The 25,475-nt window shown below is 40.7% G+C and overlaps 1 protein-coding gene across 6 annotated transcripts in view; it reads right to left on the reverse strand.

Moving 5' to 3' along the window:
* Positions 1–25,475, reverse strand: part of TRPM3 (transient receptor potential cation channel subfamily M member 3) — a 2,946,644-nt gene that overhangs the window by 978,368 nt on the left and 1,942,801 nt on the right. The gene's annotated exons all lie outside the window — the stretch shown is intronic.

Below are 25,475 nucleotides of genomic sequence, written 5' to 3' on the forward strand. Positions count from 1 at the left end.
CTTTATGCATCACCGCTAAGCTAGTGTTAAACTATTCCTGGTGCCATAAAGTCTGCTCTTCAAATTTGTCCTCAGAACTAACCAGTTTTTTAGTTTTAGCACTCAAATCTGTTTCTTTGAGCTCAGCACTTGTTCAGAACTCATAAGCACTAAATAAGCTACAAATTACTACAGTAGTCAACTTTCCCCACTTGTCTAGAGGAAAACAGTTTTTAGTACTTAATAAATAAACACCTATCCAGGCATGTCTAAGGGTCAGCTCCTGGTGTTTTCTCCTGTCTACCTGATGAATCTGGGCATCTTGGGGTAATGCAGCAATTGCCTCATGTACACAGACAGCCCTCTCCTGCTACCACCCAACATTACAACCTGTGAGAGATGCACTTATATAGCCAAACTCTCTCTTCACCCAAGACTGAACTAGACAGTCAAGAGGAGAAGATAAACACTTGAACCACACCACACTCATCACATAGTCCCTCAAAACCTACACCACCAAAACACACACATAAAACAAAACACACACCTACATTCACGGAGGCCCTCAATAAAAATCTGCTCAAGCAACAGAGACCTCCAGAGCAGAAATGCATGCAATCTCCACCCCCTCGACACAACCCAAATGACACATAGCCCACAAACTCAGTGCGCCACTCAATCACAGCCCATAAGGCATAACAACGTACCCAACACTCTAGTCATAGGTGACTCTATAGTCAGGCACACTGATGTTCCACTCACCAGGCTAAGCAAGGAGAATGTTACTGTCAGCTGCCTGTCGGGTGCCAGGATCTGCCACATAATGAACGCACTCAGGTCACTCCACAACAAGTAAAAATATGACTCTGTCATTGTCCATGTTGGTTTGAATGACCTGAGACATACCTCCCTGAACTACATGAAAAGAGACATGGAGGAGCTCTCCGATCTTGTAGCCCAGGCAGGTATGACCCTAGCCCTGAGTAGCATCCTGCCATTATCCAGAATGATACCACAGTACAAGGACAAAATGACTGACTTCAAAAACTGGGTAAGCTTCTGGTGTCATTCTAAGGGGATCCACTATCTGTCTGCCTGGGAAGACATGATCAACAGACCATGATGATTTGCCAGAGGTGGCCTGCACCTGTCGCCCTTGGGATTCCAGATACTGACTAAGGCTCTTGCCACCCCTATAGTGCCTTTTTTAGGCAAGGTTCAAATGACAAATTCACCAATGTAACAGGTACAAGCAAGCAAAATCTGAGGGTAATGCTACTCAATGCTAGAAGTCTAAACCTCAAAATGCATTCAATCGAGGCACTCCTTAAAATGGAGAACATCGACATCTGTGCAGTGACAGAGACCTGGTTCAAGGATCCAGACAGCACTGCTGCATTACCAGGCTATAATTCATACCACACCTTTCGGCCACCTAACCTGGACTGAAACACTAAAGGTGGAGGCGTGTCCATATTCATTAAGGATGTCCACACCTTCAGGCTAGTTGCTCAGCATAATGCAGCCAAGATTATCCAAGTACAACTAACTCTGGGCAAGATCGCAATCCAAATTGTAACTTCCTACAGATCCCCCACCATGCCCCAGGATTTCCACTCCTCATTTCTTGATACATTGGAAAATATTAGGGTACAACCCAACACCCTAATAATGGGCGATTTCAACTACCCCACCATTAACTGGGAAAACTACTCATGTACCAACTCTTTTGCTCAACGTTTTCTGGAATTCATAAATTCCAACACTTTGGATCAACTTATTCACACCCCCACCAGGGGCAGCAATATCCTAGATCTGGTCATTACCAATATGGGTGACCGGTGTTCCATACCAGAGGTCAGTTCCTCATTGGTCAGATCTGATCACAAGCTAATCAGCCTAGACATCCACATCCCGCCCCCACACCCTATTAGGGAAACCACCGTAAAAGCTTTCTCCAAAGCTAACTTCACGCTTCTTAAGACAGAAGTGGCAAACTTCACGACACCCATGCAGATGGACAATAGAGGTACGACTGCTGAATCCTACACAAATGCACTTTATAAGCACTTACACGAGTGCATGGATTGCGCTATTCCTAACAGAACCAAGATGCTATCCTTCAAAAAAAGGAAGCCAATCTGGTGGTCCCCTGCCATAAACAAACTCTACAACAGAAGAAAGAAACTATTGCAATAAAGAGTAAAATCCCATGACTGGAAGAACTCCCTGGTCAGCCTCGGTAAGAAGCTGAGATCCCTCATAAAATCCTCCAAAGCTAATTATGAAAACAAAATCACCACTGATTCTAAAGGCAACCACAAAGCATTCTATAGCTATGTCAAGAATGTCAATGGCAGCACTCAGATCTGCTCTGAGTTACAGCATAATGGCAGTAAATATACAGAACCAATTGATATTGCCAACATCTTGGCAGATAGGTTCAGTGCTAACTTTACCCCTCCTCACCCCCTAAAGGGCCCATCTCTATACCAGAAGAATGCAAAGTTCCTGTAATCTTGGCTGCACAGGTAAAAAAAACACACTCTCCAAAGCCAAGAACACAGCATCCATGGGACCTGACAACATCCTAGGCTGTGTTCTACATGAACTACAGAATGAACTGGCACCCCACCTAAGCACCATGTTCAATCATAGCCTCACCTCAGGCTTTGTGCCCCCTGAATGGTGCACAGTGACGGTTATCCCACTCCAAAAAGGGGGAGCCACCATGGACCCCGGGAACTACTGCCCCATTAGACTAATGAGCCTGGTCTGGAAGGCCATGGAATCTATCATCATGTAACTTATAAACAAAGACACTAGTAATCTCCAAACTCTGGAACCCACCCAGTTTGGGTTTGTAAAAGGTAGATCATGTCTCCTAAACCTAATTGATGTCTTTGAAGCAGTCACCAAAGCCGTAGATGAGGGTAAGGTGGTTCACACAGCCTGTCTAGCTCTCGCCAAGACTTTTGACACCATCCCCTACTCTGGAATTATAGATAAACTCACTAAACTAGGTATAAATCCCTATGTCACAAGATGGGTTACCAACTGGCTCACTGACAGAACCCACACTGTGAAAGTACCAGACTCTAAATCCAACTTTAGACCAGTGACAAGTGGAGTACCACAGGGTTCAGTCCTGGGTCCTCTCCTGTTTGGTATCTACTTTTCTGAAGTACAGGCTAACACAGAAAGTCTTTGGCTAATGAAGTTCACAGATGACTGCAAACTAGAAGCCATAATTGAAATGATGTGGACATCCTACAAAAGGGCCTCACTGAGACAGATGCCTGGTGTCAAAGCCATGGCCTCAAGCTCAATGCCAAAAAGTGCATTGTCATCCCCTTTGTTAAAAACTCTGTACCCATGAGCTACCACATAGGTGGTAGTCTACTTAACACCGAAAGTGTGATAAGAGACCTTGGGACACAGGTGGACAGTAGTCTCTCCTTTGGTAATCACATCACCACAGTAGTCAGGAAATCCTTCTACATGGCACACCTCATCACAAAAGGTTTCTCATCCAGGAAAAAAGAGGTCATTGTTCCCCTCTACTCATCACTCATTAGACCCATTATAGAGTATAATGCCTCGTTTAGTATGTACCTCACAAGACATCTATAACAACTGGAAAGGCTGCAGAAATACCTCACAAAGAGGATTACTGGCCTCAAACAGATTCCCTATGCAGATCGTCTCAAAAAACTCCAGATTTACTCCATCACATATCACCTACTCAGAGGCGATCTCTGCCTACATACAAAGCTATGTCAAACCCAGAGTTGTTGGACATGCTCCACTTAAAGAAATCCCAATCCCTCTGAGCTAAATGCTCTAGGGACCTAAACCTTGTCACCACAATAAACAGAACATGCCGGAGAGATAGATTCCTGTCCCAGAGACTTCCCATACTCTGGAACAAACTACCCATCTATATCAGTCAATGCTCCTCATTAGCACTCTTCAAGAAAAATCTTGATGATTGGATGGGAAATATGAAATTCACCCTGGCGATCACTTCTGTGGCTCTGCTCGACAGGGGCACAGGAAAATAATTTTCTTGGGTGGCGAACGCTACGGTACCATTTTGGCTAGGCTTGTATAGGACCTAGGGCCGATAGCCTAGTACTTACCTATGAACCTATGAACCTATGTTTGTCTGACTCAAAAATAACTAAATAAACATTATGTTATCAAGTAGAAGCTTTTCTTTGACAAATGCAAAAATGTCACTGTTGGAGAGTGTATTCTTGGACATAATGTGAACTTGTTAACTGCTTGAGAACTGCTCCTAGTATCAGACAGCCTTTGAAACCATTAGTATACAAGTTTGATAACTAAAGTATGACTTGTCCCCACTGGTGAGGAAGTTAAAGTTATTTAAAATGTTATTTGAAATCACAGTAGCTTACAATCATGTTAACAAACTTCTATGTAACTTTACTCTGTAGTGCATAAATTCAAAATCATTGACAGAATTAGCGGTAGATTGATGCAACACTGTTTACTTCAGTAGATATAAGTATTTTAAAAATGTTATGGCTAACTGAAGCCATACCCCAAAGTACTTTAGTATATTATTTAAGCAATACTCAAGTGCAATATATGACGTAATTGTGCTATGAGTACATTTTAACACAAATCTTTTAAGAGTAAACTGTGTTACACTGACTGGCTGCATGTAGTTTTCATAGAGAATTCTGGTCACAACAGCTTATGTAATAAAATATGAACACACATTTTATTGTGAAAAGTGAAACTGACTGCAAAACTCTTTATGTGGCTTCAACATACCTTGTTATGCCTGCAGGTAAATTATATTTGCTTTTTGTTCACCTGAGAATCCTTCTCCTCCCCTTTTGAATGTATTGTATTTTTCCTACTTTGAAATGAGCATCCAAGACCAGCAAACTAGTCACAATTATCTGACAAGGGACACTTTAAAATGTTGTAACCAGGAAAGAAGCAAAAGTTTGTGCTATAATTACCTATATCTAAACCCTTTAACCTTTATATTTGTATCCATGAAATATGGACCCACTGAATATTGGCTGCTACTTAATGCTTTCTCAATATCCAGCCAAACCACCCAAAAACAGTTATACTTTACTAATTTTCCTGTATTTAGAAGCATAACTCAAAATGCCTAAAACATACCTAGAAGGTCACTGTAGCCAGGATTAGAAAAACATGAGAGTTCGTTTAAGAGGGACATGTAGATGGCATCCTTCACTCGATACCTCCTTCTTCATAAATGTTTATGGAAAATGGTGATGCAATATGAGCTTAAAAGAAAAATAACAAACTTATTAAAGATGACATTTAATAACATCAGAGTTAGAATAGTGGTTAATGGATGGTTTACTGAGCAGGAATGTTTGAAGACAGCTATAATACAGGATTGCCCTGTAAACAGCATAATGTTTTTCTTTAGTAATGAATGATGTTCCTTGTTTTTTGATTGGTATATTAGGCAGGGGGAGATACAGATTACATAACTCTGTTGAGATTTCTAATTTTTTATTATACTCTGATGGTATTATAGCCATTGCAAGAAATCAGTCAGTTGAAAAAATTCTGATATTATCAAATGATAAAGAAAGTGGGGTTACAGTTGAATAAAGAGAAATATAAAGGTATAGGTGATGCAACTAAAACTGAAAATATTAGCCTGTCTAATCAAAATGTTGAGTTACTTAGAACAGTGTTTGGTAAATTGGAAGAAGTAAAGAAACAGTGGGAGGCAGAGAGAAAAAAAATGAAAGGAATAAGTTCTTTCTTGAAAACACCTAAGTTATCATTTAAAAAGAAACTGTATTTGATTAATTTTATTTTAGTCTGGTTAGGTTATATCAGAAGTGTGTGTGTGTGTGTGTGTGTGTGTGTGTGTATATATATATATATATATATATATATATATATATATATATATATATATAAATACACGCACATGTAAAACTACATATATGTTTTTATATGTATATATATATATACATATGTGTGTCCAAGTGAAATATAAACAGAAATAATGCAGATAGTGTTTAGAGTTAAATGGTTATCAAGAATGAATCCAATAAAAATAGGGATTCTGTATCTAGAAGATGAAAGTTTAAGATTAATACATCCTATTGTGCAGATGGCATGGCATCTTTACACACTGAATGCTGAGAAGTAGAAAGACAGACCTAACAGTTTGATTGCAAAACCTTTTGAAGTTAAGTATGGGGTATCTTGGGATAAAGCAAAAGTAGGAAAAAGGGAGGAAAGGTTTATGAATGAAAAAGTTAAGGAATACCTATAAAAATGTATTATGGAGACAAATACTGAATAATTAGAAAACAATAAGAAAGAATGGTATCATAAGATCATTTTTATCATATTAATCCTTGGAAAGGATTGAGAAATAGTGTAGTTAAGGCTATAAGGAAAAGAAAGTCAAGATTTTGGTGTGTTAAGACGTCAGGATTTTTATGGAGACTATCAATTAAAAATTACCTGTAAAAGGGAGTATGTTTTATAAGAGACTATGATAGGCACTGTTTATAGTGTAATAAAAAAAAAACAGCTTCCATACACATGCAAGCATCAATAGCCCATGGAAAAAAGATGAATGGCATAATATTGAACTCTTTCTGCCATGCAATGATTGGCTTATTTAGAGAGATTTCTCCCTTCTTCAGGTTGGTGTGACAGTGGAGTTGGTATATATAAGTTTCGGAGGGAGGATGATTATCTTGCACCTCATATGGACGGGGGTGCAGGGGAGCTTGCCTCCATGCAAAAAAACAGGAAAAGAGGAGGTTTTTTTGCCCATTTGGATTTTGGAATTTTTGTTTATTTCTTTTGGAATGTTGACTTGAGAAAGTTGGCATTTCATGGTAGAACCAATAGATACAGCAGAACATGATTTTTTAGGATGTCAAAGGACAAAGGAAGACTGGGATTGGGTATATAAATAAAGTATTCTTATAAACATAGAAAAGCAGAAGATGTGAACATGAACATGATTTTGCATGGATATTATAGGAAATAATATGTTGGTATGAAGGAAAGAATTGATAAAAGACTGTTTTGGTGATATGGGAAAATTGTAATTAAACATTAAGAGAAGCTTTGTTTAATAAAAGATGGACTCTGTGGACGTTTTGGAAAAGATAAGATTTTGGTTGTAGAAAAAAAGAGTTTTTTATTTTGTTAGCTTGAGAGGAAGTTATCTCACTGTCCATGTATATTGAATACATTCAGAATTTTATAAATGTTGCGAGAATATTGAAAATACTATAATGGCAGGTATAAATTTTAAAATTGCTGTAAAACAGTATAAAGTTATGTGAATAGCTTGTGTGATTTGTATTAGTGATGTGGGTTCCTTTACATCCACCTAAGCCATCACCAACTCAGGCAGATGGGGCCTCTGTTTAATGTCTCATCCTAAGGATGGCACAATCGGGAGTGCAGCATTCCACTTATGCTGCATGGTAGTGCTGGTTATGAAGAATTAATCCAACTATCTGGTGTACAAATAGAACCTAACACTTTTTAAACATCCAGCACCAAAGGCAAGTGTGCTCTCTGTTGAGCTACTGGGACTATTATGTCTTAATCTATTATTTTTAATGTTTGCACCATATATTGTAGCTTTACTGTCTTGAACATCCATTGAAAATAGGTCCTTCCCGATGGATCTTCCAAACCAGCAAATGTGATAGATAGATAGATAGATAGATAGATAGATAGATAGATAGATAGATTATAGTACCAGTTAATTCTACAAAGAAAAGTATGTCATATTTAGTATCTTGCATGCAACTATAAATAGAAACAAGTGCCACAGCTGTGCATTTATGTGTGGTTAGATGTTTTTGCATGTGCGAATTTGGGCATGAGTCCATTATTGCATCATGTACCATTATATTAGATTAGCTTCTCAGCCCTTGAAAAAATATTTTTATTTTATTGTATAGCTATAAAGAGGTCAAATAATGCTGCACTGCTATAGCAAACTTCAGTTGCACATGCAGAACATGTGACATGATACATTTACATAGCCAGCTTTAGGCACCAGTGGATCGCTAGGGGCCTCCAGTCACAGCACATTATTATATGAGGGACAGAGCAAAGTTATGAGGCAAAATCAAGTACATTCTTTGAAATTAGGGGCAGCAGCAGATATGCATTACTCTTCATTGAGGTAAATAAAACTGACTTACTCCTGCTGCTGTTTGATGGCTGCTAAACAGTCACTGCTCTGGTGTGGCAGTACCTCAGTGTAAAACTAGTATCACTATAGGTTTTGCATGTGTGTGTGTGTGTGTGTGTGTGTGTGTGTGTGTGTGTGTGTGTGTGTGTGTGTGTGTTGCAGTAAAAGAAGAACAAGCTAGCAATCATTTATTTCACTTTCTAGCACAAATATCATCAGCATTGCAGTTATGCACACGCATGCTTTTGTGTGTGTGTGTGTGTGTGTGTGTGTGTGTGTGTGTGTGTGTGTGTGTGTGTGTGTGTGTGCTCCTGTGTTAGGGGGAACGTGGTTGCACTGCATGCGATAGTAACCCTTTGACCATATTTTCTTTCACTTATCATTGCAAACAGATCTTTCACATGATAGGTGGTATGTTTGGTAGTTTTTTAAGAAGAACATATGTATGAAAGCAACTGTTCTTTGCCATGGTGGTGCAGTGAGTAGCACTGACATTTCACAGTGCTTTTCTCTGGTTGAATTCTTGGCTGTAGCTTTTGTTTCTGCAGCATGCCCTCCCTGTCTGTGTATGCATCGATCCATGTGCTCTGTTTAACCACACCTCCTCAAAAACATGCACCAGGTTAAATGGAATTCCTCCATTTTCCTTGAAGATAAATATGCAGAGTGTGTGCATGTGTGTGTGCATGAGAGCATGTGTGCAAAAAATTTCATTGATTTTATCAGTGCAAACACACACACACACACACACACACACACACACACACACACACACACACACACACACACACACTAATAGGCATGTACATAACTCTTCTGGGTAGCAGTAAAAAAAAATGCAATTAACAAGTAAGGCAGTGAAACAGTATTTGAGTACTGCACTCAGAGTTGTTATAATGTATCACTGTTTTAACTAAATGCCAGTCACTGCGAATGTCCCTCTGTATAATGGGCCAGTTTTGTGTTATACACAGTTCCATCATAATGAAAGAGCACTGAAGCTATAGTTCAGTTTATGCACACTGTTCCTATAACTCTGCAGCATGAACTAAAGGGTTGTTTAAGAGGGGTGGCAGTAATAGGGTGATAATTGGACTGGAAATTTCCAGGGGCCCCCCAACTTGATACTTGCTGGGACCCCCAAAATGCTAGCACCGGCTTTGTTAATATTTAGCCACAGGTAACATGTTCATTTGGCTTATTTTTCCTGCATGCATTGTGTATCCCCACCTGTGGACCATTGGTCCTCCCAATTACTTTTTTCCTTATCATTGACAGTGTGTCCAAGGACTGGGAAAGTACCAGCTGGAGGAAGCCATCACTCAGGCAGGCATTAGAGCTGGTTGGCACCATGGCCATCTGAGGGCCACAGTCTTCTGTAGCCACACCCCCTCAGCTGACTGTCTGGACCTGTAGCCCAAGGTTCATAGGTTCATAGGTTAGAACTAGGCTAACTGACCATGTGAGCCATTTCAAGCCTAGCCAATTATCCCATGTGAGAATCAAACCCTGCACCTTGTGTCTGTAAAGTAAACACCTTAACCATTATGCCATCCTCCCACGCCCATTTTGATTCTGACCTCCGGTAATTGGCTAGGCTTGCAACAGTCTGCAGACTGACAGGCTCGTATTTACCTATGAAATCTATCATCATTATTGCAAACTGAAACAGTATACAAATCCAACCACAGAAAGTCAGATTGGACAAGACAACAAACAACATTCCCCAGGGGATGGGGGCAAAGCCCTCCATACCCCAAAGTATCACAAAGAGGCAAAGCCCTCTATACCCATAATGCAAAGGCTGCACACCCAAATTTTATAAAAATGACAAAGTCCCCCACATCCCTAATGCAGGAAATGACACTTCTACCCAAATATTACAAAGGGAGGAAAGCCCAGTACACCTCAAATGGGACCCATAAAGTAGGATTGCTGTTATCAGTGTGTCTCTCTGTACCTCATGCCTTGCTGCTGCCACATCTATCAGCCTGCCAGGGTTTAGTTCAGAATCCTCATTAACTTGAACAGCCAGGACACTTCTGTTATCTTTAACCCTACCACTGGTAATTGAGATGAACAACCACATCACCACACCAAAATGATCTCTTATGCACATGCCCTTGCATAAATATTCCAGCACATAAAAACTGACATCACTAGCTTGAAATCACCAGATTCACATAACTGGTTATTGGCTGATCTTTGTCACCTCAATCTTTCCCTTGCATGTGGCAGATAACCAACTGGATGGCCAGTCCCCCTCCCGAACATGGGTGAGGCAGCATCAGCCAGTCATTTCCCACCATTCTCTAACTGGTTCATCAAGTGCCCAAACGGATGCTTTAATAGGGCTGTCTGGGTCAGGGTCAAAGCTTTATCCCTCTCTGCCATGCAACCAGGCCATTTATCTATTTATTTGTATACCATTTGCCAGCTAGGTAAGTGGGCTGGGGTCATTGTCACTTTTTATACATTACCTGAGCTATAAGGGCAGGGTTAAATACAATAATATGTACATATTTACAATGTAGTGTAACCAGACAACCAGCATGTTTTACTGAAGTAGGAAAAACTGGAAAACTCAAGGAAAACCCCCAAAGAAATGGGAAGGATATGCAAACTACCCACTGAAAATGATCAAAGGTCACAACTGATCACTAGATCTTAGAGCTGTGAGGTGATCCCAACAATGAATTAAACAGTCATCATCACTGTTTGTACCAAAGGTCCACATCACTAAATTAATTTATTTAAATGGCTACTCTGCCACTAAGCCAATATAAACTCAATTCTTACAGGGGTAAAATGTCCTTTTCATTCCCAAGACAGCAATCATAGGTTCATAGGTTGGCACTAGGCTATTGGCCCGAGGGCCTATACAAGCCTAGCCATAATAATTCCCTGGCTATTTCTTCCTAAAATATTTACTTCCCTGGGCCCCTTTCTAGCAGGGTGACTGACGTGATCCCCGGGGTGAATTTCCTATCTCCCATCCAATCGTCAAGGTTCCTTTTGAAGAGGGCAAAAGAAGTGCTCTACTTGACATGAATGGGCAGTCTGTTCCAGAGTCTGGGGAGTCTCTGGGTCAGGATCCTATCCCTCCAGCATGTTTTGTTCATTGTGATGACAAGGTTTAGAGCCCTGTAATTTATTTGAATGCTGTGTTTCACAATCTTCAAAACTTCATGCTTATTTCAAACTTCAAAATGTCATTGCTTATTTTGTACTTTCCATTTATATTTATTTGGACATCTTGTTGCTGGATGTTATACACCAATGAGCAAGGGCCTGTATACTGAAAGGCATAATAATGTGGCAAGACTATTGCATTGCAGGTTATATGAGACCAGTAGCCATAATGGTTAAGGTCTTTACCTCCATGCACAAGGTAGAAGGTTTGAGCTTGACCTCTGGCCAATGCCTGTTTGGAGTTTGCATGTTCTTCCTGTGTCCCTGTGGTGTTCCTCATAACAATATGCTGCGTGTTTCTATCTCAAACTCACCAATGAATGGAATTGTAGGCAGCAGCAGAGACTCAACATGGTGCCCTATAGGGTGAAGAGTTGTACAGACCAACCACTTTGGACATCTACTGTTGTGCACAGTGTCCTCAAGGTAGGAGAACACGGATCACAGTCTGAGTGTCATGTCAGGGCTAGCCACTTGATGGTGTCAAATATGGCTCTAGGTGATTCGGTCATGTTGACTAATTTAACCAAAATAGGCATGAGGATCTGACCTATGCCAGGGTCCCATGCAATGGTGGGAGGGATGTATGTACCCCTACTGGCCAGTGTGTGCCATTAAGCCCAGCAATAAAGTAATGGCTGGCCGGTGTCTAGTTGCCCAGCTGGAAAGCAATGTTCAGTGAAAGCTGATGTAAAGCCTGCCAAATATGAATTGAGAATTGATACACTTAATGTAGGTTCATGACAGGATGCAGCTTGGAAGTGGACAACATGATGATACAGAGGAGACTGGACCTCATGTGTATCCAAGAGATATGGAAGGGCAGTATAGTGAAGTCACTTGGCTTAGAATCCACAGTCTACTACTCAGGAGGAGGACAGGCTACAAACAGTATGGGAATTATGGTGAAATAGAGGTTTCAGAAGCCAGTTAGAGATATCATCAGGATTAGTAACAGACTCATGGCACACTCCAGTGTAATGATAGAGCAGTACTCATGATCTCACCCTATGACCAACAGCAGGGTTGAGACAATGAAAAAATAGCGCATTCAGACACCAGTTGCAAGACCTGCTAGATCAAGCAGGACAACATGACTTGATGTTGATAACAGGTGACTTAAATGCACATTTTGGGACAGCCAGAACAGGATATGTAGACTGCCTGGGTCCACATGGGTGGGGCAACAAGAATAAAGAAGAAGAGGCCATTCTAGACTGCTGTCTGGCAAATAGCTTGATAGTAGCCGACATATGGTTCAGAAAGACAGGGAGTCACAAGATCACATAAAAGAGTGGCCAACATGCAACTCAGGTAGACTTCCTCTTAGTAAAGAATGGGCACTGTGGTACAATCAAAGATTGCAAAGACATCCCCAGTGAAACAGTTTGCTCACAGCATAAACCACTGATTGCCACAATCAGTTGCACGCAGTGGTCAGAGAAGACTCTAAGGTCAACAGCGTCCAGGCTGAAGACCTGGAAGGTGACTGGAGAGAAAGTACAACAGTTCAAGGAATTACTCAGGGCTCTAGCACTCCAAGAAGAGGAGGAAATAGGTGGAGCTGAAGAAGAATGGCAGTACCTCAAAACAGCATGTGTGAGGACTACAGAACAGATATGTGGCTGAGCCAGGTATGCAAATATGGTACAGAAGGAAAGTGGAGAAATGCAGAAGTCCAGGAAGTAATCAAAAGAAAGAAGGAGTACAGAAAAAAAGTGGAAGACAGAAAAGACTGACCAGGCTAGAAAGGGATACTGGTTAGCTAACAAAGAAGCTAAGAAAGGAGTTGCAATAGCAAGGAACAGGGCATTGGAGGCACTCTATCAACTTCTGGAAAGTGACTCAAGTGGTACAAAGAAACTATATCAGGTTACAAGGCAAAGACAGAAAGATAAAGAAGATAGTCAGACACCCTTCATAAGGGATGCCAGCAACAACCTGCTCACCAGTCCGCAAGGCATCAAAGGCAGATGGAAGGAGTACTTCCAGCAGCTTTTGAATGAAGAATACCCCACAGAGGCTGTACTGCTTCAGAAATGGCCCATGATGAGAGAAGAAGTGGAGCCCATCCTAGAAGAAGTAAGAACAACACTAAGGAAAATTAAGTCAAGGAAAGCAGCAGGCTCAGATAAGGTCATAGCAGATATGATAAAGATGCTGGGTGAGATAGGGGAGAAATGGCTCCTGAGGGTACTCATAGTAGTATGTAGAGAAAGACGTATTCCAGATGACTGGAGAATAAGCATACTCATGCCAGTGTACAAGAACAAAGGGGACATCCACAACTGTGGGCAGTACAGAGGCATCAAACTCCTATCACATTGCATGGAAGTTTTGGAGAGGGTGATTGATAAATGGATATGCAGAGTAATAGAATGTAAGATGGGAGATGAGCAGTTCAGATTCAGATCAGTACGCCACACAACTGACCTGATGTTTGCATTGAGACAGATAGCTGATAGGAAGCTAGAGATGAGAAAAGAGTCCAACTGGGCATTCCTACACTTGGGCAAAGCATATGACAAGGTCCCAAGAAAGCTGATTTGGGCAGTACTGCTGTGGCTTGAAGTCTCAGAAACATTGGTAGAATTAGTGCAGGCTATGAACAAGGACCCAATGACTCAAGTATGAACAGTGTTCGGTCTCACAGAGGGGTTCCCAGTGAGAGTGGGTGTGCACCAGGGTTAAGCTTTGAGCCCTCTGTTGTTCATACTAGTGATGGACTACATTAGCAAACAGGTCAGAGGGGACAAACCAACAAAGTTGCTGTTTGCAGACAATGTGGCATTACAGGCAGACTCTGAGCAAAAACTTCAGCAAAGGATAGGGGAATGGAATGCTAAACTGAAGGCACAGGGGATGAAACTAAGCACATTTAAGACAGTGGTAATGGCAGCAAATTGAGGCAATCAGAAGAAGCTGAGAATTGAGATAGAAGGGAAAATAGTGAAACAGGTTAGCTTCAAGTATCTGGGAGGGGTGGTTGAAGAGAAGGGAAGTCTGAATTAAGTGGTCAAAGCTAGAATCAGAGGGGCTGCAGCCAACTGACATAGAGTCTCTGGTGCAGTCTATGACAGAAGAATGCCAAAGAAGCTGTAAAGTAAGGTGTAGAAGACAGTGGTGCGACCAGTAGTACTACATGGTGTGGAAACCTGGGTACTAAAGGCAGGGCAGATGAGGAAGCTAGAAGTAATGGAAATGAAGTACCTGAAAAGGGTTGTAGAATGCATACTGTGGGACACATGAAGAAATGAGGACATAAGAGTGGAAGTCAAAGTAACCCCAGTTGCAGAAAAGTTCAAAGAGAACAGATTACAGTGGTTCAGACAAATGTATAAAAAAGCAGAAGATAATCTGGTGAAGAAGATTTGGGACAGACAGGAATAAGATAGGATAAATCAAGGAAGTTCAGCAAAGAAGGTGGTTGGATTGTGTGAAAGAAGGTCTGAGACAGTTAAGCAAGAGTGTGGCATTGAGTCAAGAGAGATGGCAACAGTTAACACGATACCCTGACTCCATGTAGAACATGGGAAAAGTGGGGCTTATAATGATGATGATGATGACTGCTGCATTTGAGATTATACAAATATTGCAATAATGAAGTAGCTCAGAAGCCTTGGAAACATGAGCCACAAAGCATTATACAGAATAATGAACTTTATATCACAGGAGGAGAATTTATATCACATACAGGAGAAGGTCACAGTTAACTGCCTGTTAGGTGTTAGGAGCTGTCAAGTCACACATGCACTCAGATTTCTCAACAGCAAGTACTGTTATGATTCTGTCATAGTACATGTTGGTGTAGACAACTTGAGACATACCTCACTGGACTACATGAGAACCATGACTGAGCTCTCTAATTCTGTGTCCCAGGCAGGTATGTCCCTAGCCTTAAGCAGCATTCTACCTTCACCCAGAATGATGCCACCATACAGATAAAAAAATGATTGACTTTGACACCTGAGGCTTAGCTTCTGGGATCCAGTCCCTGTCAGCCTGGGATGATATTGTTGATAGACCACACTGCTTTGCCATGGATGGTCTTTACTTGTTACCTCTTGGCTTACTGGCAAAGGTACTTGCCTCCCCCGTAGTGCCTTTTTTATGCAATGTTACAAGAACAAAATTCTCAACGCAAAAATATCCTCTAAAGACAAACTCAAGCTTATGCTGCTTAATGCCAGGAATCTAAATCAAAAACTGCACCATACCTCTCAATCTCTTAGCACATGAAATCTGGACAAAGCCCAGCATAATGGGGGCAGAGGCCCAAAAATAGGAATATATTTTAAATATTGCTCTTATAAACTTAAAAAAGTATCTAGAATAATGGGATTTGTGTTAGCATGCATTTTCTGAAGGATATGAAATCTAAAACTTAAATGTATGCAATTATTTATTGACTTTAATCCTCAGATCATCACAGTGATTGGCCAGAAAAACGTAAAAATCTTATGAAGAAAAGACAAAAATATGAGGCAAAAATCTGGCCATTCTGCGAAAATCTGGACAGTTCAGCGATATGAACTGCACTCACTGGAAGCACTCTCACTGAGACTTGGTTCAAGTCCGTAGAAAGTACCCTGGCCATGCTGCAAGGCTACAATGCCTTCCACAGATTCAGACCACAAAATGAACATGAAAGATCCAAAGGAGGAGGAGTATCACTCTTCATGAAAGATAAATAGACCTCAAGACTGGTTAAACAGAATGAACCCCTAGAGTTATTCCAAGTACAACTAACTGTAGTAAAGATTCCCTCCATCTCACTGTTAGCTATAGGTCCCCCAACATGAACCATGATAGCCACACTGCCTATCTGGACCTACTGAAGTCACTCACAATACAGCCAAACACTCCAGCTGTGGATGACTTTATCCTTCCACAGACTAGGAAACAGATACAAGTCCAAACATGCTCACCCAGAAGTTCCTGGATTTTGCTAACACAAATGCCCTGGAACAGATAGTTTGCACCCTGGCAAGGGGCACAAAGATCCTCGACCTAGTACTCATAAACATGGGAGATTGATGCACCCTCTCCCGTAAAGTCTGATCATAAATCAGTCTCATTAGAAGCAGCAATCACACCTGACACCTTCTCAGGAGAAATAATTTTGAAAAATGTCACCAAAGTATACCATAGCCTCCTAAGCAATGGCATTAATAGCTTCAAACCCCCTGCCCCCATTGATGTCAAGGACTCATATACTAAGTTATACAACAATGCCTTGTATAAACACCTATACAAATGTATTGATTCAGCCATACCTGAAAGGATCAAAACAAGGTCCTCAAAAAAAAAAAAAAAAACACTCTGGTGGACATCCAGCATAAATAAGTTATGCAATAAGAGGAAGAAAATGCTGTCCAAAAGCAAGACAGAATGGTCTCAGCAGTGGAAAAACACCCTCCACAGCTTGAACAGGCAAATTAGACATCTTGTAAAATCCTCTAAAGGTAGCTACAAAACTAGATTAGCATTCCTAGCAAAAGATAATCATAAGGCATTCATTAGCTACATCCAAAATCTAAATGGGAAGGCCCAGAGTTGCGCAGAGTTAGTAGTGGATGTTACCACCCATACTGATCCTGTGAAAATAGCCAAACTGCTAGCAGATAGGTTCATCTAAACGTTGCCCCCTCCCTTTCCCTACCAATCATTTCCCATAACCTATCATACCTATCACCAGTCTTCCACCTAGTATCTCCAAAGAGCAGGCCATAACTGCAGTCTCCAAGGTGAAAAACACAGCCTCTCTGGGCCCTGATAACATCCCAAGCTGCATGCTAAATGGTCTAAAACATGAATTAGTGGAACCATTGGGTACTCACTTCAACCACAGTCTAAGCACTGGCTTTGTCCCAGCTGAATGGAAAACAGCAATCGTTATCCCCTTGCATAAAGGGGGTTCATTAACTGACCCTGGGAACTATAAACCCATAAGCCTAATAAGTCTCATCTGCAAGACCATGGACAGAATCATCATGGACCTTATTGATAAAGATACAGGAGACCTTCAGACTCTTGACCCAACCTAGCTTGGTTTCATCAAGGGTAGATCATGGATGCTAAGCCTGGGGGATTTCTTTGAGAATGTCACCATAGCCCTGGATGAAGGCAAATCAGTGCATACTGCCTATCTTGACATAGCCAAGGCCTTGAAAACAATCCTACAGACAGGTATCATTGAAAAACTTACCCATGTGAGGGTCAACCCATAGGTCATTAGTTGGTAGCCAAATGACTCACTGATATATCACACACAGTCAAAGTTGGGGATTCCTCCTCTACCAGCAGATCCATCACCAGTGGTGTTCCTCAGGGATTGGTGATGGGCCCCCTACTGTTTGGGATCTATTTCTCAGACGTTCATGCAAAAGCAGATGGTCTGTGGCTGACAAAGTTCGCTGACTAATGCAAACTGGGTGTAAACACTGAATCCCTGAATTATGTAAACATCCTACAAAAAGGGCTACGCAGACAAATGACTAGTGCCAAAGCCATGGTCGTAAATGTAACGCAAACAAAATGCATTATCATCCCCTTTGGCAAGGGGGATGTCCCTGCAAACTACAATATTAATAATAACATCCTAAGTGCAAACTCAGTGGTGAGAGATTTGGGAACAAAGGTTGACAGTTGCCTTAACTTTGATAAGCATATGCATACAGTGGCGAGAAAGACCTTCTTCATTGCTCATCTCATATGTAAAGGCATAGCATCCAGAGTGAAAGAGGTTATAACTCGCTTGTACTCAGCCATCATCAGACCAATAATAGAGTACAATGCTCCCTTCTGTATGTACCTCACCAGACATCTGCAGCAACTGGAGAGACCTCAGAGGTTTCTCATCAAGAAAATTCAGGGTCAGTAGCACATGTTCTACATGGACAGACTGAAATCACTGTTACTGTACTCTGTATCACATAGACTGCTTAGAGGCGACGTGTGCTTGGCCTACAGAGCAGTCTTAAACCCTGCCTTAATGGAAATGCTAAACATCTGCAAGTCAAACAGGAGAAGATTCACTTGATCTAGTGACCTTAACTTAGCTTGTGACATAAACAGGACTTGCTGGAGAGACAGAAATGTCTCTCAGAGGTTGCCATTCCTCTGGAACAAACTACCAATTCATATTAAACAGAGCTCCTCTATGTCCCTATTTAAGTGTAACTTGGACGACTGGATGGGAAAACTCAAATTTACCCTGGGAGTTTCACCCAGTGATTACAGCAACTTATGTCAGAGAGACAAAAAGTTATAAAATACCAGGATTTGCAGGCAGAAATGAGGGCATTGTGGAAGAAGGATACTCAGAGAGTTCCAATGGTATTAGGAGCGATGGGTCTCATAAAAAAGAATTTACAGTTATATTTAGATATGCTACAGATGCATGCAACTCCATATGAAGGAGTGAATTCTGGGAGCATTGCAGGTGCTGCAAACAACACTTTTGGCTAACCCAAAAGATTAAAACAATACTAAATTCATGAACTTAAATCATACTTTGACTTAAGAATGGGGTCCATTCCTGTCTTGGTAATAGAAGATTTAAACCTTGAGAATGCTCCAATACCTCATGAAAGGTTTCAAGGCTATGCTCCACAAAACTGATTTCTGTAATATGTAAATCAATCCAACCCTATTCCTTTCATTGTTTTGGCAGTTGCTCAACTCCTAATTTGTCACACAGTTATTCCTGTAATCAGTTATACAATTGCTGAGATAATAAGCTCTTTTATATCTCTTGTACTTAGGTGGGAGAATATGTAATTTTGAAGACAGTGTATGTCATTACTTCTATAAATGGTTGTACACCTGCTTGGTACACACTTTGATATGTATCTACTAACCTATGTCATACTCTTTTGCTATTGCCTTTTCTAATGCATAAATCTGTTTTTGGCTTTGTAACTTGACAGTCGCTGAGTTCCTATCTTGTTGCTTTTAGCTTTGTTTCTTTAACTTTTTTGTTGTATATCCTCAGAACACATATGAAAACTATTTATGTATATCAGTGTATCAGTTTCATACTTATATGTCACTTAATGTACCAGCTTCATACTTACATGTTACTTAATCTATTAATTAATTGCTTGCATCATCATCATATGAATTCAACTGTTTTACATATCTGGAAAATTCTCCATTAGACTCCCCTGAAAAAGGCCTTCCCTGATGGATATTCCTGTTCAACAAATGTAAATACATAAACCAGAACAGCAACACATTTACAGAAGAGGCTTGGAGTGAATAGGTCTTCATTGTTATACAATAATACAATAAAACAATATGTGTATGTATCCATACACACAAACACACACACACACACACACACACACACATATATATATATATATATATATATATATATATATATATATATATATATACATACAGTGTATAGCATCAAATACAGTGCATTTATCTGAAATGATCATGAAATGAGAAATAAAGTAAATGCATTGTCAGTTGCATTGTTGCATAATGACTCTTGCCACAGTAAAACAAATGTGTGGAATCCTTACTAGCTTACTATAGAATCCTTACTAGTGTACTATAGAATTCTTATTAGTGTACTTTCATTGACAAAGAGTAGTAAGGGGGGTAAAGTTACAAAAGAGCACCTTACAGTTCTGTAAGTCCACAAATCAGCCTGCTTAGTGGCTCTATCCAACATATAGTATTTTGTGTATGTGTGGACACAGTAACATGCTATGGCTTTAAATGCAACATGGCTGTACAAATTCTTGAAAAAAGACTGCCTAAATGGAGGCTGTTGTCATGGAGCAAATTTGTATAACCCCTGTCTAGGCTTTATTTCAAACTCTAAAAATATATGTCTTGCGGTGAAAAGAAATGACTTATTTTTATCTAAGCATATCCGAAGTATGAAGCTATCTATTATTCTTATTCCTCTTTTGAGGAAAAATGACTGGTAGATGAACTATTTACATTTTTGATTATAATGAAGGATATCTTGTTAAGGTATTTCTACCCAGAAGAAAAATTGTATATGCTAGTCTGCTAATCACAACCTACAACTTGGATATTCCGCCACAAGGGTTGGGGATTTGTAGGAAAGAAAATTCAAACACATGATGGGAACTCATTCAAACAGGCCATGGCTACCTCCTCTATCCCACAATTTATGTTTCAGACTAAAAAGAATAAACAGTAAGGAGACCTGAGTTGTAAAATATCACCAATGAAGAGTTCAACAACTGAATTCCAAGACAATGCTGCTGTTGAAGAACATGCAGAAATACCAATTATGTCTTCCTTTAATGAGAAAAATTTTATACCAAATCAAAGTAACTCTTAAATATAATTCATTGCACTCATTACAGAGGCAATAATGTATTGTCAATAATCAATAGTCAAGACAACAGAATGATTCCATTGTGAGAGATAAAGCATCCTAACTTGTGAGAGACTGTTGCATTTTATTATTTACAGAGATGTGGCTACACTCATGTATACCAAATGCAGCCATTGAGCTGGCAGGCTGCATAGCTTTTCGTGGGACAGGAATAAAGACTCAGGTAAGAGCAGAGGTTGGGCTTTGCATCTATGTGTACAACAGTTGGTGTACCAATGCAAAGATTGTAGACAGTTACTGCTCTTCTGATCTGGTGTATACGGCAATCAAATGCAGGCCCTTTTATTTACATTGAGAGTTCACTGCTGTTACAGTTACAGGTGTTTACATTCCACCAGATGCTAATACTTGTAGAGCTCTACGTCACCTGCTTGACATCATTAACATGCAACAAAACATCCATCCTGAAGCTGTTTATATCATAGCTGGTGAATTTAGTCAGACAGACCTAAAGACAGTTCCCCCAAAATTTCATCAATACATCAAATGTGCATCCAAGGAGGAAAATACACTGGACAAGGCCTACTCAAATAACAAGGATGGATATAGGGCAAAATAGCTGCCTCACCTAGGCCAGTCAGACCACTTGTTCATACTTTTGACTCCAGAATATACTCCTGTTAGGAAAAAAGACCATATTACTACAAAGATTGTTAAAATATGTCTGGAAGGTGCACTCTCGCAGCTGTAAGATTGCTTTGAAAGAACTAACTGGGACATTTTCGAGGATCAGGATCTGGAAGAGTACACATCAATGGTACACTGCTAGATTAAAATCTGTGTTGACAATGTCACTCTCAGCAAGCACATTCATATTTACCCTAATAAGAAACCCTGGATGAAGAACGAAGTCAGATTCTTCTCAAGCACCACAATACAGCCTTCAGGTCTGGCAACAGAGTCCTTTACAGTGTGGCTACAGCCAACCTAAAGAAAGCCATCAGAGAGGCTAAAGTGGCCTATAAAAGGAAGATAGAGGACCGTATCACCTATAAGGACTCACGTTGATTCAGAACATCATCAATCATAAAATCAGTAACCATATGGCTGTTAATGGAGATACCTCAATGGCAGAGGAACTTAATTATTTTTTTGTCTGTTTTCAGGTGGAAACAGCAGAGACAGTCATGCCTAGGCACCAGCAGATAGGCCACCGCAGCCTCACATGATCCACACTAGCCTTCTTCAACCACACTTTCACAGTACAAGAGCATGATGTAAGATGTGTGCTCAAAGTGGTTAGTACAAGAAAGGCTGCTGGTCCTGATGGTGGGATGGGTGCTTAAAGAATGCGCGAACAGCTCTGTGGGGTCTCCACAAAGATCTTCAACTTGTCTCTGTCCAAGTCTACTATTCCATCTTGTCTGAAGTCACCTACGATTATTCCACTGCCAAAGAAAGCTGTCATTAGTAGTCTCAACGACTACCGTCCAGTGGCACTTACTCCAGTCATCATGAAGTGTTTTGAACAACTGGTTCTGCGACACATCAAGGACAGTCTTCCAGTTATCTCGGATACACATCAGTATGTTTACAGAGCAAGTAGGTCTACAGAAGATACCATCTCCACTGCCTTACACACTGCACTTTGTCATCTTGAGCAGCAGGGGGAGCTATGTGAGGATGCTCTTTGTAGATTTTAGTTCAGTTTTTAACACAGTTATCCCAGATAGACTTGTCACTAAACTCGCTGGCCTAGGACTTTCAGAACCTACCTGCCATTGAATTAAAAACTTTCTGACTAACCGTCCTCAGATGGTTAGACAAGGCCTGTACCTTTCTTCCACTCACAAGCTAAACATTGGTGTCTCACAAGGTTGTGTGCTAACCCCTCTTCTGAATAATCTTAACACCCATGACTCTGTCTGCTCTCATTCTATTAATACCATCATTACATTTATGGATGACACCACAGTGACTGGACTTATTTCAGAAGGAGACGAGACAGCATATTATTTTATTTTATTTTATTTATATTTGTTGACCGGGAGTGTCCGACTGGACGTAGGTCCATTTTCAGCAGAGGCCAGGGGAGAAAAGCTCCACAGTTAAAATAAACAGACAGTATTTACATTGGATTACATAGCGATTAACAATTTACATAGCAATTACTTACAATATATTTACAGATGAAGAACATAGAGATGAAGTTCAAAGACTAGCTGCATGGTATACTGAGAACAATCTAGTCCTGAACTCTGCCAAAACAAAATTCCTGAACTCTGCCAAAACAAAATAACTCATAATAGATTTCTGGAGGTACAATGCAGATCACAACCTGATATATATCAATGAAAACTGTGTGGAAAAGGTTCCTGCCTTCACGTTTCTAGGAGTACATGTGGTAGTAGAGCTCTCTTGCTTCAAAATGGTCTCCTTTGAAGTAAAAATAAAACCTGGGGCCCCAGTAAACCTGGAATATTCAGGAACTATTCTAAGGCTAACCTCCTGCTATTAAGTGAGTACCTGGCAAAATTGTAAGCCACCATAAACCCTGCAAACACACTTGCCTATGCAGAACAGTTCATAGAAACCCTGTACAAGCATGTTAATAGCTGCATAGAGGCAGCTGTACCCACCAGGAAGAAGTACAGTGCTAACTCAAAAAACAAGCCACCCTGGAGAAATCACAAAATCAATAGGCTGTATAACTAAAGGAAGAAAATCATGGCAAAAATTAGGAAGTGCAGCACCCGGCAGGAAAAAAGCACTCTCATCAAACTAAACAAACAACACAGAGGACAAATAAAGTCAAGCAAAGCCAAATTTGAGGTTCTTTTGGCCTCCCAGGCCAAGCTACAAAGCATTCTTTAGCTATGTCCACAACCTCAAAGGCAATACACAGTTGTGTGCAGAGTTCATTGTAAATGGAGCCGCCTATACTGAGCCAGAAGATATAGTAAACCTCCTGGCTGATAAATTCAGCTCTAACTTTACCCCTCTCTCCCCCTCAATCTTCCTTCAGGAAATATCATCAAATATAACTCCCCCTGCTATCACCAGGGAACAGGTCCTCAATGCTTTAAGACCAAGAACACTGCACCAATGGGCCCAGACAATATCTCAGGATGCCTTATAAATAGCATAAAACATGACCTATCAGGGCATCTGGAATTACTATTTAACTGTAGTCTCCAAACAGGCTTCGTGACTCATGAATGGAGAAAGGCAATAGTCAGCCCTCTGCACAAATGTGGGCCATCTACAGACCCTGGAAACTAAAGACCCATAAGTCTCACTAATCTTACATGTAAAGAAATGGAAAGAATTATCATGGAAATGATCAATGCAGATATAGTAAACCTCTAGACACTGGACCCAACCCAGTTTAGTTTCGTCAGGGTCTGATCATGCCTATTCAATCTGATGGACTTTTTTGAGAAGGTCACCAAAACAATGGATGAGGGCAAAATCGTTCACACTCCCTACATTTACCTTGCCAAGGCATGTAACACAATACCCCACTTGGGCATTGTTGACAAACTGAAGAGGTTAGGTACATACCTGTATGCCACCCGGTGGATAGCAAACTGGCTCACAGATAGGACCCAAGAAGTTAAAACTGGGGACTCCACCTCTACAAAGATGCCAGTCACAAGTGGAGTCCCTCAAGGATCAGTCCTTGAACCACTCCTTTTTGGCATTTACTTCTCAGAAGTCAAGGCCAATGTCACTGGTCTCTGGCAGACTAAATTTGCAGATGTTATTGAATCTCACACTGACAAAAATGTTCTCCAGGAGGGGCTGACACAGACAAACAACTGGTGTCAGAGCCATGGACTAAAACTAAATGCCAAGAAATGCATAATAGTATCCTTTGGGAAGTCATCCATTCTTGGTAACTATCATATTGACAACACACCCCTTAGAGGTGACCAAGTAGTCAGGGACAGGTTTGTGTCCCAGAGACTACTCCCCTCTATGGAACAGGCTCCCCATTTATGTGAAGCAGAGTTCCTCCCTAACCCAATTCAAATGCAACTTGGACAATTGGATGGGAAACTGGAAATTCATCCCTGACTTGACAAATATGTCTCTAATGGACACAGGTAACCTGTGAATGGTTCATCTCCTAGACCTATGCTTACACTTATCAAGCGTATCAGAACTTTCAGAGATTTGGGATGCATGGTTAGGCTTAAAAAGCCCTTGTGGTTGTTAGCCTAGTAAACACCTATGAACCTATAAACACCACTGAGACAGTCAAGAAGGCACAGCAGATAGTCCATTTCCTAAGGATCCTCAGGAAAAATAACATGCAGGAGAAACTACTGGTGTCTTTTCACCACTGTTTTATTGAAAGTGAGCTGACATATCACATTTCTATGTGGAATGCCAGCAGCTTGGCAGCAGACACAAAGGCCCTTCAAAGGATCATTAAGTCTTCCCAGAAAATCATTGGTTGCTCATTGCTCTCTTTGGAGGAACACTTCAGTTCTTGCTCTCTCAGCAGGGCTATCGACATCTTCAAAGACCCTTCTCACCCTGGACATTGAGCTGCTGCCTTCTGGCAGATGGTTCAGGTCCATTCTATCATGGACAAACAAACTTAAGAACAGTTTCTGTCCCAGAGCCATCTGTGAAATGAACAATGCTAAGTATTCACAGCGAGTATAGATAATAGCCTTTTGCACTATAAGGTCTATGTTTACATTTCTGTGCACCTTACTTTATTTCTTTCACGTGCAATATACCCAAGTTCAA

Source organism: Protopterus annectens, chromosome 2.part2 (assembly GCF_019279795.1).
Source record: "Protopterus annectens isolate FY-2018-M chromosome 2.part2, PAN1.0, whole genome shotgun sequence".
NCBI lineage: Eukaryota > Metazoa > Chordata > Ceratodontiformes > Protopteridae > Protopterus > Protopterus annectens.